The 18,415-nt window shown below is 36.1% G+C and overlaps 2 pseudogenes across 2 annotated transcripts; both read right to left on the bottom strand.

Annotated features, from left to right (window-relative positions):
* Positions 1 to 2,576: 2,576 nt before the first annotated feature.
* On the bottom strand, positions 2,577 to 6,320 carry LOC147500044 (protein WVD2-like 3; annotated as a pseudogene). Its single transcript, XR_015197052.1, has 7 exons — positions 6,223 to 6,320; positions 5,258 to 5,782; positions 4,174 to 4,231; positions 3,639 to 3,770; positions 3,491 to 3,564; positions 3,240 to 3,350; positions 2,577 to 3,035 (listed from the first exon to the last, which is right to left on the bottom strand). The product of XR_015197052.1 is annotated as a protein WVD2-like 3 (transcript).
* Positions 6,321 to 11,589: 5,269 nt separating this feature from the next.
* LOC147500045 (ureidoglycolate hydrolase-like) lies at positions 11,590 to 17,089 on the bottom strand (annotated as a pseudogene). The gene is made up of 12 exons (XR_015196174.1): positions 16,838 to 17,089; positions 16,621 to 16,706; positions 16,399 to 16,473; positions 15,557 to 15,685; positions 14,800 to 14,887; positions 14,481 to 14,684; positions 14,304 to 14,406; positions 13,949 to 14,041; positions 13,713 to 13,775; positions 13,182 to 13,422; positions 12,906 to 12,946; positions 11,590 to 11,888 (listed from the first exon to the last, which is right to left on the bottom strand). The product of XR_015196174.1 is annotated as an ureidoglycolate hydrolase-like (transcript).
* Positions 17,090 to 18,415: the final 1,326 nt, after the last annotated feature.

The following is an 18,415-nucleotide window of genomic DNA, read 5'->3' on the forward strand; positions in this document are numbered from 1 at the left end:
GACACCCAAATTGCTAACCGTATGAATGTTGCTCATGCGACCCACACCGGGAGCAAATGACCAATAGATACCCTAAACCAATAATGATAGTCTTCGCTCATAAGTCGCGCAATGTAACTAGGTCGAAGCTTTTCAGTAGGCAAGTCCAATGCACGTTTCTCTCGATGACTTGCTCTAAGGTCATGTCCTTAGCCTCTGATACATGGGTAGGCGGATCAGGGGGGATACCAAAGCATGGTGTGAGCTGTCTGTAACATCTATCCCCTAAATACCACTCCATATCACTCCCATAAGTGAATATCATCAATGCGTATCTACAGTCATTCGCGCCGATGTGCACAGATGTCCTCCGAGGCCTCCAAACAATAGAAGCCTGTGTGCTAAGCTCGATATGGGTTCGGACAGAAGTTATGTTATGACTGATTTCACTGGTCAGACGAGCTCGACAAGGTCCGTGCCAAGCCCTGAGCCTAGGCCTCTCATCGGTATACTCTGTGAGGATAGGATTTGCAGCACGAAAATACTCATAAAACCATACCTCTAAGAGAATGACAAACCCTCCCATTTGGGGACTACTGACAACACCAGTCTGCCGAGAAGCCCTATCTAAACAACGCAACAAATGACAATATATGGCTCCACCAAAATCAATACCGCCTAACTCATGCAAGTGCTCAAAGTTGGCTAGATACCCCAAGTTAATCGTGGAATGGCCAAAAGGAAAAAAGAAGACGCCTATCAAATACATACAAAAAGCTCTTACATACTCATCAACATGTGATTGACCATCATCAGAATCAAGTGACAAATAATTTATCAAAAACTGCAACCCTGAATCAGTATGCAACGGTGAAATGTATACAGCCTTGATACCAGAAATCCTAACACCAGCACTATCATATGACTCCTCGGTCAGACAAGGGAAGAACTCATCATTTGGGCACAACTCTGGAATTCAGTTCTACATCTCAACGGATTACCTAATTCTATACTCAAACCAGATATCATGGTAAAATCTAGTGGAGTGAAGCCCAACTCTCTCTGAGAGAAGTGAAAAGTATGTGTATTATCCCACCATCTCTCAACTAAACCATTAATAACTTCCTAAATGTCAGTCTTACTATAAGGTATGTCAATTAGATGACCAAAGGGAGTCGCTAAAATTGCATCTCTAACATGGTCAAGTGCACCGACTTTCTTAATATCATCCCACCACGTCTTAAGCTTGCGTGGAGTGCATCGAACCAATACATAACACACATCTCGATGCATAAAATGAAACTAAAATTAAAAAATAAAAATAAAATGTATGCGTATTTATAACAACTAAAATTAATTACTACTACTCGACTAATATATGAAATTAAAATACATACCGTTGTTCAAGAACAACTCTTGAGACATGTCTATCATGAAACCTCAATGACACCGCCTAAGATGGTGAAATCAATAGCATCGTGAGGAAATTCAAAATCGACTTTCTAGCGTCTTCTTGGCAAAGAATGGTCGACCTCAATGTTTTGTTCATCATCTAGATCACCAATGGGATTGTTCCAAACATCATCTAGATTACCACTGTTTTCTTTTTCCTCACCGTCACCACTCCATCGCGTTTGGTTATTATAGGCGATTATTCGTCATCGAATTCATTTTTTACTAGAACTACATAAACTAAGTTGAAAAAAAAGTTGTGAAATGACAAAAGCCCAAAGCCCGACTGTCGCGCGACATTTTATTAAGCATAGCATGTGACACACGCCAGTACTAATGTCGCGCAGGGTGAGGTCTACAATAAATTTTGTGGGCTAAATTTGCGAACATCTAGAATTGGTCGAAATTTGCGACCAGTTTCTTGATTCGCATTCTTCAAATATGAGAGTATACTACCACCACCTAGAGATGCTTGTTAGTGCAACTTCTTACTGTTTTCCTGTATGACCTTCCCATTTCTTGGTGATCATGATTCATGAGTATAACAACCGCCTAAAAAACATGATTCAAGCATTAATTCCAATTAATATATAACTCCTTTCGTTTATCAGCACGCTCTGGGCATACAAATCTCGGAGGAGCAGCACTAATATTATCACTGATTTTGACGTCCTCACAGTGAGAACCGAAAATGCAATACGCATTGTTTAAAAGCAAATAAAAATGAGAAATTGAGTACGCATATTGTGAACTCAAAAGAGGATACGACGGCACATCATCAGGATTCAAGATGCTTTTGTTATCAGGGTGCAGTGCCACCAAAATCTACCCAGAGAATTTGGCAAAGTTGCACATTTTGAAACCAGCTAATCTTACGTCCAGTCCAATGACATTGATAGCCAAAGAAAAGAAGGGATCTTAAATTCTTCACTCAATTCACTTACCCAATTCATAAAACTGCAGTTTCTTGATGCAAGTATCTCCTTTTCTACTTTCTTCCTTTTCTTTTTTGTTTAACAATTTGATTTAGGGCATTTGACTCATTTTTTCCCCCAATTACTATTATGCGTGGATGTACACTGCTCCTCTATAAAGAAGCCAGACACTTGCATTCAGTGAATGGAAGAACTATCAAATATCAATACTTGTATTAAGTGAATAGTACTCTTTATATATATGAAAGGATTTAAGTTACAGAAAATTTACAGCATAAATTATACAAACCAGTACGACAAGTCTTTGCAAGTGTGTCATGGAGACGACAGTCTTTTTCTCACGACCCAAGAAAGAAAAATAATTAACTTCTGTTTCCATTTTCAAAATAGGTACTCACCAAAAGCTTAAGACTGGACAGCAATGTCCACATTGCTTTCCTCAGTTATTTTAGAGGGAATGGGCTTGGTATTTTCATCCATTTGTTTAGCTGCATTAGCGTTTCCATCCTTGGGAGCTGCATTACCGTTCACTTTTCTGGTACTACCAAGACTGTGACGGCTCACCAAAGCACTGGCTCCTTTTCCGTTGTCTCCTTGTGTGGAGTTGAATGCGTCACTGCAACTCTTCCTCCGCCCAAACTTAGGTGATTTTGCACGAGTTGTTGGCAACTGTCAACCAAACAATGAAAGGCTACCATCTCACTTCACTAGAAAAAAATAAACTGCTAAAGTGTAGTATTAATTGCAAAATTTTACATAATTAGACTATCAATGAGAAGAGACCAAGTAAAAAGTATTTTCTTAAGCTACAGTATGTTGTTTCAATCTCTGCCGACTAAGAAAGCTTTGAAGCTGAAAATTGTAAAGGTCTACCTTCTTAAGTTCGACTTTAGGTGGCGGTCCTTCTTGGTAGAAGCTTGGCATTGGGTTTGCTCTAAATGTCAAGCTCTTCCTAAGTTGCTTGAGAGCTGCCTCTCGCTCTTCCTGAAGAATGTAAGGTTCATAAGACAACAGTAGAAGAGGTCATCTTACAAAGTTCAAATTAACATGACCCAAACAAGAGAACCAGAATTTTTAGAGAAAAAGAAGAAGAAAAAGTGAAGCTCTCCAGTGGATGAACATACCTTAGTTCTAGCTTTCAAGACTGGTCCCTCTCTGCCTCCAAAGCTCGGTGCTTCTCCTCCAACTTGGAGTAGAACTACCACCAAATATAAAAAACCATGAGCTCATGCTAGGGTTATTTTTCAAGTAATATCTAAAACAATTGCATACCTCCTTTCGTTTATCAGCACGTTCTGTGCATCTAAATTTCGGAGCAGTGGCAATAGTCGTCCTGGACTTTGATGTCCTCACAGATGTAGTTCTAAGCATGGCTAAGGAGAATCCAAAAGCAGTAACTATTGGTTACAGCTTACAAGTAAATGAAAATGAGAACTTGAGTTAAGCATAATGTGAACTAAAATGAGGATAATGAGGAAGCAATAGAGCTGGTATCATCTTCATCAGGATGCTTCTTGTTATCAGGCTGCAGAGGTTTCCTAGACTCCAAGGGGAATTCGCTGCAACAGAGTTATATACCGTATAAAGCATCCATAGTGGAGACAACAAAGAGAGATTTTAAATATTGTAATAAGCTCAAGCATTTCATGGTGTTCAATCCTGTATACACATTTTCTTTCTATCCGTATTAATTTGTCGAGAAAAGAATCTAACCCAAGACCTCAAATACACATAATGTTAAGGGAATGGATGGAAAAATAAATGAAACTTGAAACATGTCATAAGTATATAGATGCAAAGTACACACTAATTCATGAACAGAACCATAAAATGTACTTGTGCAGCTGACAGGTGAAGACACAGACCTAAAAAAGATACTCAAAGCAGCCAAAGTAATTTTATCTACAAACTGCTTAAAGTCGAGGTGTCTAGTGACTTTGAGAATTATGGGCATCGTTTTGCCAAGTGAAGAAGTAAAACAAAGTAATATGCTTACGACAGAAAATTCGTTTTGAGACATGATGCCCAAGATGACTGTAGCACTACCTTTAATCCAATAGCTAGTTTATGCACTAGAATTTCGTTATTGGATTACATTTACCCCATTAGAATAGAACTCTGAAAAAAAAAAATCCATGTCAAAAGTGATAGTGTTTAAGTTTGTATCCCATCTTCCCACATTTCCTGACAGATTTGATACTGCAACCAGGGCCCAGTTGGGTTATAAGGCCTTCGCAGGTTCTGACTTCTATTTCTCCTATGGTCAACTTTGTAGGTCTTTCTACTTGGTATTATTATAATATGAAACCATGCAGAATTCATTCCATTTGCAATACTATTACGTGCATGGTCAGAGAAGCAATTCACGGGGATATCATAAGTTGCCCGGTAGACTATCTCAGATATTAAAGCAAACACTCTTTTTTCCTTATCCAAGCAGTCGAGTCTTTTGCATTCAACATGTTACATATGTTATCCTTTACTAATTTCATTATGTGGTCAGAGTTTCTTGTTTATCAATCTAAAAGAACACTCTTAACATCAAAAGATACAAAAGAAAAAAACATGTAGTTGCCACCCAAGAACATCTCAAAAGCTAAAACGCATGATGTATGCAAGGGTATTTAAACAAGAGAAAGTTTAAAAGAACTTTTCTGAATCTCCTTAATCTATTATCAACTATTCTAATATGAAAGTCACGAAATGCATCCACATACAGTTATTGATTCTCGTTAGCAACATAGTGAAAAATTGTAAGTTGTATGCATATTGCATGACTAGCAGATGCAAACTCACACCAAACAAAGGAACAGAATAATGATGCAAGCTTACACTACTGAAAAAGAAATGAAATCCAACATAATCCTCAAGAAGCATGTGATTTTCAATACATCCAATAAAAAGAGAGGAAAAGAACTCTTACCTGAGACTTCTTTCTGCTATTAGGAGATTGCAGGTTAGTTGTTTTGTTCACGCCACCTGCAGCAGTTTCAGTCCCAACAGGACGAGTTCCATTTGAAGCACGTCTTTCAGTAGCCAGGGAAAATGGCTGTGGAACAGTGCAGTTTGTTCTCACATTTCCCAAAGTAGGAGATTTGTCTAACTTCTTATTATTTCCTTGTTTTTTAACTTCAGGTTTCGGGCTTTGGTCCTCAGGGAATGCAGATTCGTAATTGGTGCTTTTATCACATAATACATCTTGCTCCTCCTGAGAGTTTTCAACCTGAGGATGATCAAGGATCTCAACAGGACACTCCATGGTGCATTCCTTAACTTCATAGTCCTTTAACCCATTGTTCTCCTCAGGGTCAAGGTGCTCATTTCCAGGATTATGCGGCCCATCTCCATTGGAGTAAACTACAGCAGGATCTGGTTCCTTGTCCATGGAAATGTCAATGACTTCCCTCCCCATATAACTGAAAATACAGACACAATTTTCTTCAAAAAATAAAAAAAAAATAAATCTTTTGATTCCAAGGACATGTACATTCCACAAATCAAATAAAACACCTTCAAATCAGAATCATTTCCATCGTATTTGATATAAAAGTTCAATTGCATATGAACTGAATAAAATTTCTCAAATGCCCATTAGTTAGCTTACAATTACTCATTTTGGCTTCATTTCAAATGTGTCTATACATATCTCCAAACCCAAGTTCATCATCCTTTACCAAATTAACAACACAAAGTAGAGCAAAAGAAGAAATTTACACATGCAAATATAAAAGCAACAGATCTTCACAACATTACATACATAAATGAAATATAACATTTTTTTCAGCACAGATCCAACAACAGCAAACATATAAAAACAAGCACCGACATTTTCATGTGTGTGAAAAAAAATGCTTACGGGTTTCTTCTTCTCCGATCTGAGAAGAGAAGATCTAAAGTTTTAAGTTTTGTTTTTAAAATTAGTAAAACAAAAAGAAGCGCCCACTTTTCTCGCTTTCTTTTTCTCTCTCTTCTGGAACTATTGATACATATGAATGATGACTTTGGTTTTTATACGTGAACTGTTTTTGTTTGTGTCCGTGTGCGTTACTTACTTCAACTCTTCAACTCAACTAATAAACATTAAACCTTTGTAATAAATTTTCCGAAACTCTTGAGCGGGGACTGTTTTTTACCGCCAGCTTGGAAGTTAAGGGGTTGACAAATTTAAACTAATTCAGGTGGTTAAATTCAAATTTGGGGCAATGGTTGCTGTTGGAGATGTAATTTAACATTTTATTACTCATATTGACCACATAAAGTTAGTACACAATCATGCACTCAAGAATTCTATACTATATTAAGATTCGATTAGGTAGGTTAAAAGCAGATAAGGTTTCTTCCTTTTTGTCTACTTGTTCAAAATTTTGATTTATGTTGAAAATAAAAAAGGTGGGAAGAAAAAGTGACCAAGTTTGAATATCAACATCACAAGTCTTATATGGTTTCAAACGTGAGGTTGTTCTTTTCTAGATTTAATTTGAGCGTTGCGTACTTATGGCCCATCGTTAAATCCGTGAAATGGACTTGAATGTCTGAGCTTTAACTGATGTTTGTGTTTCAACTTAAATAAAGGAAAAGGAACTGATTCTAATCCCAATTCTGGTTTTGGCCCACATTGATTTCCTCACTCTACCCTTGTGATAAAGCACTATCATCCTTCTCTAATGGTCCTACGTTACGTACACTCTTTCTGGCCCAGTAGAAACACTCAAATACTCATTCAAATTCGACTAAATTGAAATTATATGCATTGCTCATGTACCAGAGAATGTCAATCAGTCAATGTAAATGGATGGTTTAATTGGCAAAAGAATAAAATAATAAATAAATAAAGAGAAAGTATTGATAAATGTCGGTGTTAATTATTGTGTTATAGTGATTTTTTAACCTTTTTGTACAAAAAGCTAATATACACAAGTACGTAACTACGCTAAGAATAGACACTATGATCAATCAACATTGTGAATTTGTGACTGAAGAATAGTCACTATGATCAATCAACATTGTGAATTTGTGACGGAAGAATAATAGACACTATGATCAATCAACAATGTGACCGACGAAATTGATCTTTTCATCTTATTAAGAAACTTCAATATTCTTTCTTTTTTTATAGGCAACTTCAATATTCTTAGGATGATTATGAAGAACATACAAATCAGTGTAGTCAAGGCGCAAAGAGGCGCACTTTAGTGTCTCGTCTTGACCAAGGCACAAGAGATAACATAAGGGGCGGGTTTTTTGTGTTTTTTTGCGCCTTTTGTTGAGGCGCGAGGCGCGCCTTATCAACTTTTACAGTTTTTTCATTTTTTTTACAATTTTTGCTATACGTGACATATTTACACTCGATCTAATTATTGTATGGTACAATAAATTATACAAATTTAGTAAGTTTCATTGTGGAGTACACTTTAAACTTAATTTTGATTAGTTTTTGTTAAGTTGTATGAATTTAAAGAAGACACAAAGATGGATTAAATGAAGTTTTAAGGGATTCTAAAATTTGAATCACGTGTTCTATTTCATGAAGAACTCATTTGGATCAATTTGATTGGTTCATTATTTTAGTTTATTGAAGTTGATCGAGCTAGATTGTATTGAGAGATACGAGTTTTATTTTGCTCTTTATTTATTGTTTAAAATTTTTCTTTTAAATGACTACAATGGTTTTATGTTTACAATCACATAAAATTAATTTTAAAGTTTAGCTAAACAAATCAGTAATAATTCATGTTATATTTAATATTTATTTTATTTTTTATATAATATATCTTTTTTTTTATTACTACGCGTCTCACTTCAATCAGACGTGCGCCACGCCTCGCATCTTGCACCTAAGGCATAAGAAAGTGTTGCGCTTTAACGCTTTGACTAGACTTATACAAACAATCTGTGGAGGTAGTGGGACAGAAGACTAGGAAAAGCAGTACACGCATGAACTTGGTGGGACAAAAGGAGAAGGCCTGCTATTGACCCTATAGGTTCGAGCTTGTGTGCCTAACGGAGATATTTGTCCTCCTAAAGCTTCTTGGGCTTAGTACCATTTATTATTCCGTTAGATTTTTTTCTTCATCCAAAAGAATGCTAATTAGGTTACACTCTAAACTCTAAACAAAATAAGCCTAAAAGCTATAGGTCTCGTCACAACGACTTTTTTATTCTTCTCCTAAGACGATTTTCATCCACAAGGATAACCTGTCCTCTAACTTTTCAACCCACGGTAACTCAAATGTAAGTAGCTTTTTTTCACAACAATGAAGAGAAATTGTGGTGTAATTTAAATTAGTGAAGTACCTAAAAGAAACGGGGTTAATGTTACAAAGTGGCCTACTGGCCCGTCAATGTTTCATCTGAATACATCTGGGCTCTGGCTTATTCAACATGAACGTGAAAAGAATGATTGTTTGGAACCAACAAGCAACAATACAACAACATTATGGACACGATGACACACCGCGAACACACACAGTACGTGCGTGCTGTCATAAATTACTTTTTTCTTTGAATTTATGTTAGGTGAACATATGACTATATGAGATCTGATGGTCCCTTCAAGCTTCAAAACGTGGAAAAAAATAAAAAGGAAAAATTATTTGCATGAGATACGTGCTGTCACATAATTTGGTCAATTGATCATATTTGGCTAAATTAACTGAAGGTTAACTAGTATTACCCTCTAGATGAGCCAATTAGGATTTCCCCAATTAGAGTCTCCTCCTAAACATATTGGATTTACGGTTAAATTTTGAAGTCAAGCAACTGAGACAGCACATAATTTGGTCAATTGATCATATTTGGGTAAATTAACTAAAGTTTAATTAGTATTACCCTCTAGCCAATTAGGATTTCCCCAATTAGAGTCTCCTCCTAAACACATTGGATTTTCAGCCATTTAAATTTAAAAATTAAGCAAGAAAAAATTATACAAATTGACATTATTTTCAAAAAACAAATGTTCCATTATTTTCAGCCATTTGACTTAAAAGTTAACAGTCAAACCAAGTTTACCGTGTGTTTGGAGGGAGGAGACCCTAATTTTTCGGGAAAATCCTAATTGGCTCATCTAGTGGGGTAATACTACTTAACCCTTAACTAAATTTGCAAATGTTACTTAAGTGGTGACCCATTCTGATCATGGTATACTGTATTTGTTGGTTGATAACTTGATATGAAACGTTAAATTTCAGCTCTAGATCAACCAATGGAAATTACTTTTCCCCTCTAATTATTAGACTACATAGGCCGGAGAAGTCTAGAAGTTAGATCATAATTGTTCTTAGCTTAGAGAGTGTTTAAAAGCTAGGTTGGTCTTGAAATCTTCGAATACTGGTTACCAGGAATCGAAGTCCATCCGCCCGATCGTATAAGGTTGACTCTTCAATTTTTATTATTTTTTTGCTTAATTTTAACAGAAATACAAAAGGATTTTGTATAGGGTGGACAACAGGTTGTCCCCTTATTTCATGCTCAACTCCTCAAATTAGATTGTCCATAAAATTTGAGATTTTGGAATGACATCCTTACTCTTTGAAATATATATATGCCTTGTTCTTGTTAATAGCATTCCATTTCCTTTAATTATCAAATCATGTCGGGAAAATCACACTGATTAAAGATGGCATCACAAGTTTGCATATGTACTTGTCTACAAGCAATTTAATTTTTTTTCAAAGAATAGATCGCTCAAAAACTTTATTGCAACCACAAGGTCGTGAATTCATGTCTAGTTTACCAACCAAAAACTTAAATAATTGATAAAAGGAATGTCTTTATAATTATTTATTGCAAGTAGTTATACCAATAAGATATGAAGTATCATACTTTATTCACATACTATACTTTTCATGCATGTAGTGCTGTTAAGTTATTGTTTTCGATTTTTCTTTGGTGAGGCTTACGACTCCCTGTTACTAATTTTTTTATTGGTAGGTAACACAATATCATCTTTAAATAATTTTGCATACATGATTTTATCAAATATTACTATTCTTTAGGTGTAGTGCTGTATCTCAAGATTCTCAACTATTCTCTATTTGCTTTATTTATTTTATAGGTATGATGGAATAGCGCATTCAATTTTCTAACCTGGAGGCGAGGACAGAAAGAAACGGTATAATCAACTTGCTGCATGCATTGACAATAGCAAGTGTTGCACTCATCTACCTCAAGTCATCACTCGGTAAATTGTTATGTGAAATGCCAGTCAAGTGCTTAAGCAAACGTTCAATCTTCACTTTTCACCTTTGTTTCCTTTAAGAATCAGGACTAAAAATGTTTCCTCCATACTATGTTCACATGGATATGTTTCTTAGTTAGAGGCATGCATTTAGGTTCTCTTCATGGTCCTTGGCATTCTTTCACATAAACTAGACACCAGAGACACTGAAAGTATGTCAAAAAATGGCATCCAAAGTTTATAGTCCCACTTGAATTCGAAGTTAAATTGAATCAGTGTTTCTTACCCGACAATTTTTTATTTTTTTTGACATTTCCCTCTTTTTCTCCATCCGGCAGAGCAAATAAATAGACTCGTGGACTCACAGACTTCAGATGTAAAATCTATTAGGTCGATTCTTAGTGAACACTCCACATGAATCTAGATGACAGTACAATTGATAAACGAATAACAAATATGTTCACAATTTACATCATCAGGTAGGTATATGGAATCAGATCCATATTACCACTAACTTTCAGAATATTGCGAACACAGACAGTACCTGATATCTCAGCTATATGAGGTTGACAACATCATTAATAAAATTAGGATTTAAGTACAAGATGAAATCCCTCTCATAAAATTCTTGAAGTACTACCAAATTTCATGTGAAGGACTCGTAGACATTTCAACTACCTAAGATGACACCGGTAAAATAGACTAATAAATTTATAAATGTCTTAAAAGTCCGGTCAAAGCCACATCTACTAGTTTGTAATCCTCTATGAGAGCATAAGGCAAGTGCCTTTGCTCTGTGTTCATCTGCAAATATAACCCTACCTTTTTCCTAACTGCACAAAACTTAATTGGACATGCTTGTGTCCACATGGAGTACGCATGCAACACTCTGAAAACTCTGATGTTGGCTGGTATCAAGATTCAAGATGCTACTGTATCTCATACAGATGAAAGTGTTGCTAATTCATATTTTTCTTTCTTTCAAATAGGTTACTGTCATGAAATCATTAACAAATCTTCCCAAAAAACAACAAAAAAAAAGAGGCATTCCAATAAACTCCAATATTTTGGACGAATATTATTAACCATTTGAAGTGGAGAACAAGTAATTCATCCAATTATATTCAAAAGAAATCTGCACATATCCAGCATTTGTACATAATTTACATAAGTATAGAAGAAATCACCCTCATGTAGAATATCTGACAGTTAAAGGCCATGAGTTGATTGTGAATTTCAGATAGGACATCATTTCATGGACAACTTGGCCAGTGTCGATGCTAATACCTTGACCCCATTCGCAATATCCTCAATGGAGGCATATTCTTCAGGTTTATGACTATAACCTGCAAAACCCAGAGTTATTTAAATAACTAGATTAGTAACATAGTTCCTACAAACCGAGACACATTCAAGTCCACACACATTTGCATGCAATTGATATCGAAGTCCATATGTAATTATGTATTAATCTTCCGTAAAAGAGGAAAGGAACACGCACACATAGGTATAAGTTTAAGTGGGAAACCACGGTCGAGCCTTACAGTGTGTCATCAGGGTCTAAAGAAGATAATTAGAATGACAGACAGTCAGACACGCAGGAACCTATTAAATGGGTCTCTCTATTAGATTGAAGACAAATATCAACTTAACTAAGTAAGTTGGCCTTCAAAGTAAACGGTCTTTGCTAAGAAAAAAGAAGCCTACATGAAGTGTATTAACTCTCAACCATTAGGTAAACCCATTGACTAAGTCAATTTCATAGCTTCACAATAGATTCTCCCAGTTATCAAACCATGCTTATTCAAGATGTATGCAATATAGTCCCTTTTTCTTTTCTTTTCTTTTGGTTCCTTCTTTATATTGCAACAGATCTATAAGATTTGTTAACAGTTAAAATTAGCATAATGTGTGTAGTGACTAGAAACTAGATAATATTAAAGGTGCAAGAGCTTTCAAAATGTCAGGTGCTCAGTGATCCGCGGTTGTTTTATATGCAGAAGTACATGTACCCAACAGATACAGACTAAGCGGTTCTTCTATGGTCAGTTTGCAAAGGAGGCCATCGCTAGTGTCCAATAGTAAGCTCTCCCTTTTGCAAATTTCAGTCATTTTTATAAATGAGTAAATGAACAAAAATATAAATAAACTTCTTCAAGACTTTGTTAATGGAGAAAGGGTGGACTATTAGCCCAAACCAGTCCAGTCTCACCATTTTTCCCTTTCTTCGATTTGGAATATAGGACAATATTCGTATCTACGAATTGAAAGTGAGAGCCTTGTATATACTCATTTTTGGTCAATATTGGAATATCAGTACACAAATTTGAAGAGCTACAGAGGACGCAGAATGAAGTGTATACCTTTGTAACATGGAATAAAGATCATGCCCATTGGAGAAATTCTGCAAAATGAACAATTGCAAAGTTAGCAGTCGTTTATTAAGCTTCAAGTAACTAAATTTCTAACACATTTCCTGTCTAGCATGTTCTTGGGATGCTCAAGGTTTTAAGTATGTTCATGGCAGCAATTGTCCATTTCTTAAGAACAAAACAGAGCTTGAAGCATCCAAAGAATAGCCTACTAGAAGATACTGTTTTAACGAGTGATACTCAATTTCCTTTCCCATTTTCAATTACCTGGCCATAAAGAGTGAATCATGGTAAGCACGGCTGATCATAAATTTGTAAGTGAGATTAAGCTCTTTCGACGCATCTTCCATTGCTTTTATTATAGATTCATCTGATGGCGCTGGAGGATCCTGATTGACAATTCTAAATTCCAATACCTTGACCTTACGAGTCTTGGCTATGGTAATAGCAGACTGATGAATTTTCTCTATAACATTGTTCCTCCGTTTCTCGTCAATGTCACGTGTATCTGCCAGAAAGAGTGGTAGATGTTTTTAAGATAAACTGAAAAACTATTTTTGACATTAATAATACTAGCCCCTTGGATAAATCCCCCACAATATATTATCCTATACTGTTTTAAATATCAGCTTTAATCAGTCATAAGTAATATAAGCGCAAATATACACCCAATAAGAAGCAAAGCATTTCCATACATCAAGAGACAAAGAGGGTGATTCACACCCTATCGAATTCAAAGCCATTACCAGACAATAGATTAACCTGGAAATGCATATTCATCAAGGACAAGAAGCATACCAATTTCTAGGTGTGATTTACTGGGGATGCTATTAATTGCTCCAGGATGAAGCTCCAAAATTCCTTGCAAAGATATGAATAAGATTATTATAAAACTGGAAGAAATCCTCAAAGTGGTTCTCATTATTTTATACAAATATTTTTTCCACGCACAAAAGTAAGAAGTAAATGCCAGTCAAGTAACTTGAAACAAACAAATAATGTTAATACTTAGAATGGCAAACAATGCAGCTTACCTACAGTACCAACAGTGTCAACTGACCCAGATTCTAATACATGCTTCTCAACAGCAAGCCAGCTCTCAAGAGCTGCCAATCCCAAGATCATTCCTGCTCAAATTTAACTTAATTTAAGGAATATAATCCTAGTTTAGCATGATGAAATCATCCATCCATGATGAACAATGTGCCCACCAAGCTTATTCCTTAATTTATTGGTATGCAAGTCTGCACACTAAGACTTAGCAGAAGTCCATCAAGTCCGCTTTTGAAATATTGAAATTTAACTTGCAAGTACTACTTTCAAGCAATTACAAGATGATGTGTAAATTGGAAAAGTAATATAGATTGGGAAAATGGATGAACCCATCACCTATGTGGCATTAGCACCAGCTCAGCGTGACCTCCATTGCCTTCAAAATCAACCTTGATACTGCGAGGTGCAGCAATAGCAGTCACAATACCAACAGAAGTACCTGAAAATGTCAAATTTCTGATTAGCAGCTCAAAATAAAAAGTAGAAACGGTTTTATGAGTTAAAGAAGACTACCTTCTTCCTCAAGAATGGGACCTTGCTCTATGTGTAACTCCAGAAAAGCCGAATAGCTTCCTTTCTTCAGGAACACACTGGACAAGTGCTCCTGATCTTGTGCATAACCAGCAGATCTTGCAGCATCAAAAAATGATACATTTTGACCATCAACAGTCCCCTTTGAGAGCATTGGCCAAAGCCTCACTCCCAGCCAATAAGCGGCTGCAATTGGAATAAGCGTGATGAGACTTCTAAAACGAATTATAACGGTATATCTATGTAAACAAGTGGAATGACCATAATTGTTAATTAAATGCCTGTGTATTTGGGTCCTGACCTTCCCAAGCAACTGATCCCCAAACGCCAGAGGCTCCTCGGATGTGAATAAGATTACCTCCAAAGATCTCTTTGGTTTGAAGCCAAACCTGAAAAGAAGAAATGATTAAGAGGTTGCTGTGAACTCTGCGGTGCTTAGGAATTGACTAGATCAAATAAACAATGTCTTCTTTCCCTAAATTAAGAAGAAAAATTCCTTCAGACAGTAAAAGACTAATTCAAGTTTCTACTGATTAAAAAAAAACGTACTATGCTTTAATGTTTTTTTGGAATTCCACTCATATAATGTCTCACAGGATTATGCCAGTATGGTTAATTATGTTTTATAATAGTTCAGAAAAGAACTGCACAGATCCTGTAAACTGTTGTCCGGAAAATGTGCAGATCTGTTCATGAAGCCGTGATCAATCCACTCAACGACATTTTCATGAATCATGATCATGACATTAAAAGACAATCCGACTTCAACCCAACCTTGTTCTAATGGATAATAAGTTAAGGCATGAAACTAATTGCATCCATATCCTGTTAATAATTCAGGAAAGAAGTTATCAACAACTTATAGAGTTCGTCTTAATTCAGGAACAGTTTCCTAAAACAGTCTTCCTGAATCTGACCCAAAATCCTAGAAGGATCAAATACTTGAGAACGTCGCAATTAGCGACTTAACAAAATATACCAAACAAACTCAACTATCGAAGTGCTGAATCCGCATTTGTTTAGTTCTCAAAATTGTCACATTCAAGCAAGTCACTCACCTTCTCAACACATTTATCGCCTCAATAGCACCCAAAACACCAACCACGCCATCATATTTACCAGAGTAAGGAATAGCATCAATGTGAGAGCCACTTGCAACTGCCGAAAGCTCTAAATCGTAACCATCCCTGAAGAAGGGGAAAGTAGTTCCAATGACCAGTCGACAGATACATATAATCAGGTAAAGGAAGCAAGCATCCTACATTTTCAATCGCACACGAGACAATGAAGATGGCTTCATACAGAAAGAGAGATACGAAATACATAAAAATCGTGAAATGAAAAGAAAAGACCGAAGTATAATTAATTTTAAACCTTTCCCAGGATAGAATCCTTAAACCTTCGTCGAGAAGTAGAGTTTAAATGACAGCCACTAGCAAAATAAGTAAAATGATATAAACAAATTTTTTGTATCCAACACGGGGAAGAACCGTCCGACACACTGACCACCATGGACTTTGAAAAATCCCATTGAAATTCGTCCACGTGTGCTTGACAAGTGAGTCACAACCATGTCTGACACTTCAATTTCTAGCTAAATGAATGCCCGGGTTACAATCCATAAGAAGGATCTGGGCAAAAGAAGGCTAACTCTTTTTCTGCGAAACCACTATTTCCTAAGTACTGTCATATCCAATGCAACACATAGACCAGTATGGCACACCCAGGGAAACAGAAACTTTAGTTTAATTATATCAACCAAAACATGCTAATACTGCAGCTGATAACAATGAAATATGATAGATAAATTTAGATGGACACCTTTTTACCTTCTTTTGTGCATATATACACTTTTATGTTCAACTCAAACTTCTTACGAGATAAATATTTAACAACTCACCATCGACCGAATATGTTTCCAACAGCATCCTCTCTAATTGATAAACCCGCAAGTCCCATTAAGTTTTTGACATACCTGCCATTTCAAATTTTAAGTTGCAAAAGTATATCAGAAAAAATGCTACATACATGTTTGTGTTACATAGAATTAACTCAAAATCATGTGGATGTACATATACACTTTCTAAATAATATTCCAACTAAAATATACTTGTTAGCATACCTTCGAGCCAATACATCCTTGTCACTGTACAGTATCCTGGTAACCGAAGGGGCAGGCGTATCCGAGAAAGTCGATAGCTCATCAATCTACAGTACACAATACCAAAAAAAAAATCATTTTGAGCCTACTTAGTTTACAGACATTCGTTCAAACATCAAAAGAAGATAAATTTGTACTCATTTATATAAAGAAGTAACAAATGAAGTGTGGGCATTACTTGTAGTTGTAAGCTATCAGTGTCAACTGAAAAGGAAGATGATGTACATGATGGAGAATCATGGTTTGAGTATCCAGAGAAGTGTTCCATAGTTTTGATTGTTGGGTCTTCATCGTTTTGAGCTAAAACTTCGGAAATGTACGAGGTAATAATGATCAGCAAGAAAAAGTTTAGATATGTGACGGCCATTTTTTTTTTTTCTTTTTCTTGGTTGGGCTTAAAAGTTTGTTAGGCTGGTTTTTAGGATGGGTCCAATGGTTTCACACATCCTACGCCATTTCATTTGGTGCAGAATGGAAATAAAAATGATAAAATAATAAAAATTCCAACGGACGAAACTGCTCGGTGTATTTTTTTTTTTTTTTTTTTATTGAGCCCACTATTTGTTTAGAGTTTAGACTCCATTCAAACTGATGCATTCACAATTTGCAAAGTGTAAAACTCTGATGGTTAAGGCTAAGTCCAATAGTGCCGCAAAACACCAAATATCATATAAATTGTGATCTAATGGTACGTCAAAATGTTAACCCGCCAACACTATCGGTATATGTTTTCTATTTATACTGTCAATTTTAACGATATAGTGTATGCTCTGCACGATAGAACGAGAGGCGGCCATAGAAATAAATCGAGATGGGAGGGGTAAAATCAGTAGGGGGTTAAAAAATAAAATTCTATTCGTAGTAGGAGTGGCGGATGGTGCGCTAATTTTTTTTTTCTGTGTTAGGATGGGTTGACTTGTTTGGGCTTTTTTTTGCTGACCGCCTATGCTACTGGCGGGTTAAAAAACAAACCACTGGGTTTATAAATATAAACCCTATCGCGCTTACCTTAGCCTAATGGAATCTTTTAGACCAATCCACATAATGGAAACCAATAATAATGGAACGTTTTATAATGTTGTCACACGTCAAAGGCCAATAACTCATGCATGCTTTGTTTCTCTCACAAGTTTCAACTCACGAGACACCAGAGTACCAGACCAAAACATGCTCAAGGCCACAAAGCTTACTGCGTATTATATTCAAATCTGGAGGTGCAAATTTGGTGACCATGTATGGTTGTAGCCACTCTAAAACCACCTTGGATATTTTATTTGTTCAATTTCAATTGGACCTCTCCCACCCCCAATTTGTTGTTTGGTCTCTTGCACCTTGCACTTCTTCTATGAATATCTTGAAATATAATGGAAAAAATAACCAGTTCAAGTTATTGATTGTAGATATCGATCTAGTATTCTAGTGTTTATCTAGCCAAAGCCTTGAACCATATACGACCCCAGGCAAACACAAACTCCTGAGCACTATCGCCTATCGGAACAAAGGCGTATCATAGCTTCATAGAACCTTATGAGCTATGAGAATATGAGATTAAGTAACAAATTTCAAATTTTGGTCAACTGGATTAGCTCAGCTCAGATCGAATAAAGGAATCATAATGACCCCTGTCCTCTAGCTATTAGGCTGACTATATTCTTGTTACATCATTCCCTTGTCCACATCATATCATTCATGCAGCAAAACACACAATCGAGAGACCAATTTCAGATTATCGAAAAAAGAGAGAGAGCGACCAATT

Source organism: Coptis chinensis, chromosome 5 (genome assembly GCF_015680905.1).
Source record: "Coptis chinensis isolate HL-2020 chromosome 5, ASM1568090v1, whole genome shotgun sequence".
Taxonomy (NCBI): Eukaryota; Viridiplantae; Streptophyta; class Magnoliopsida; order Ranunculales; family Ranunculaceae; genus Coptis; species Coptis chinensis.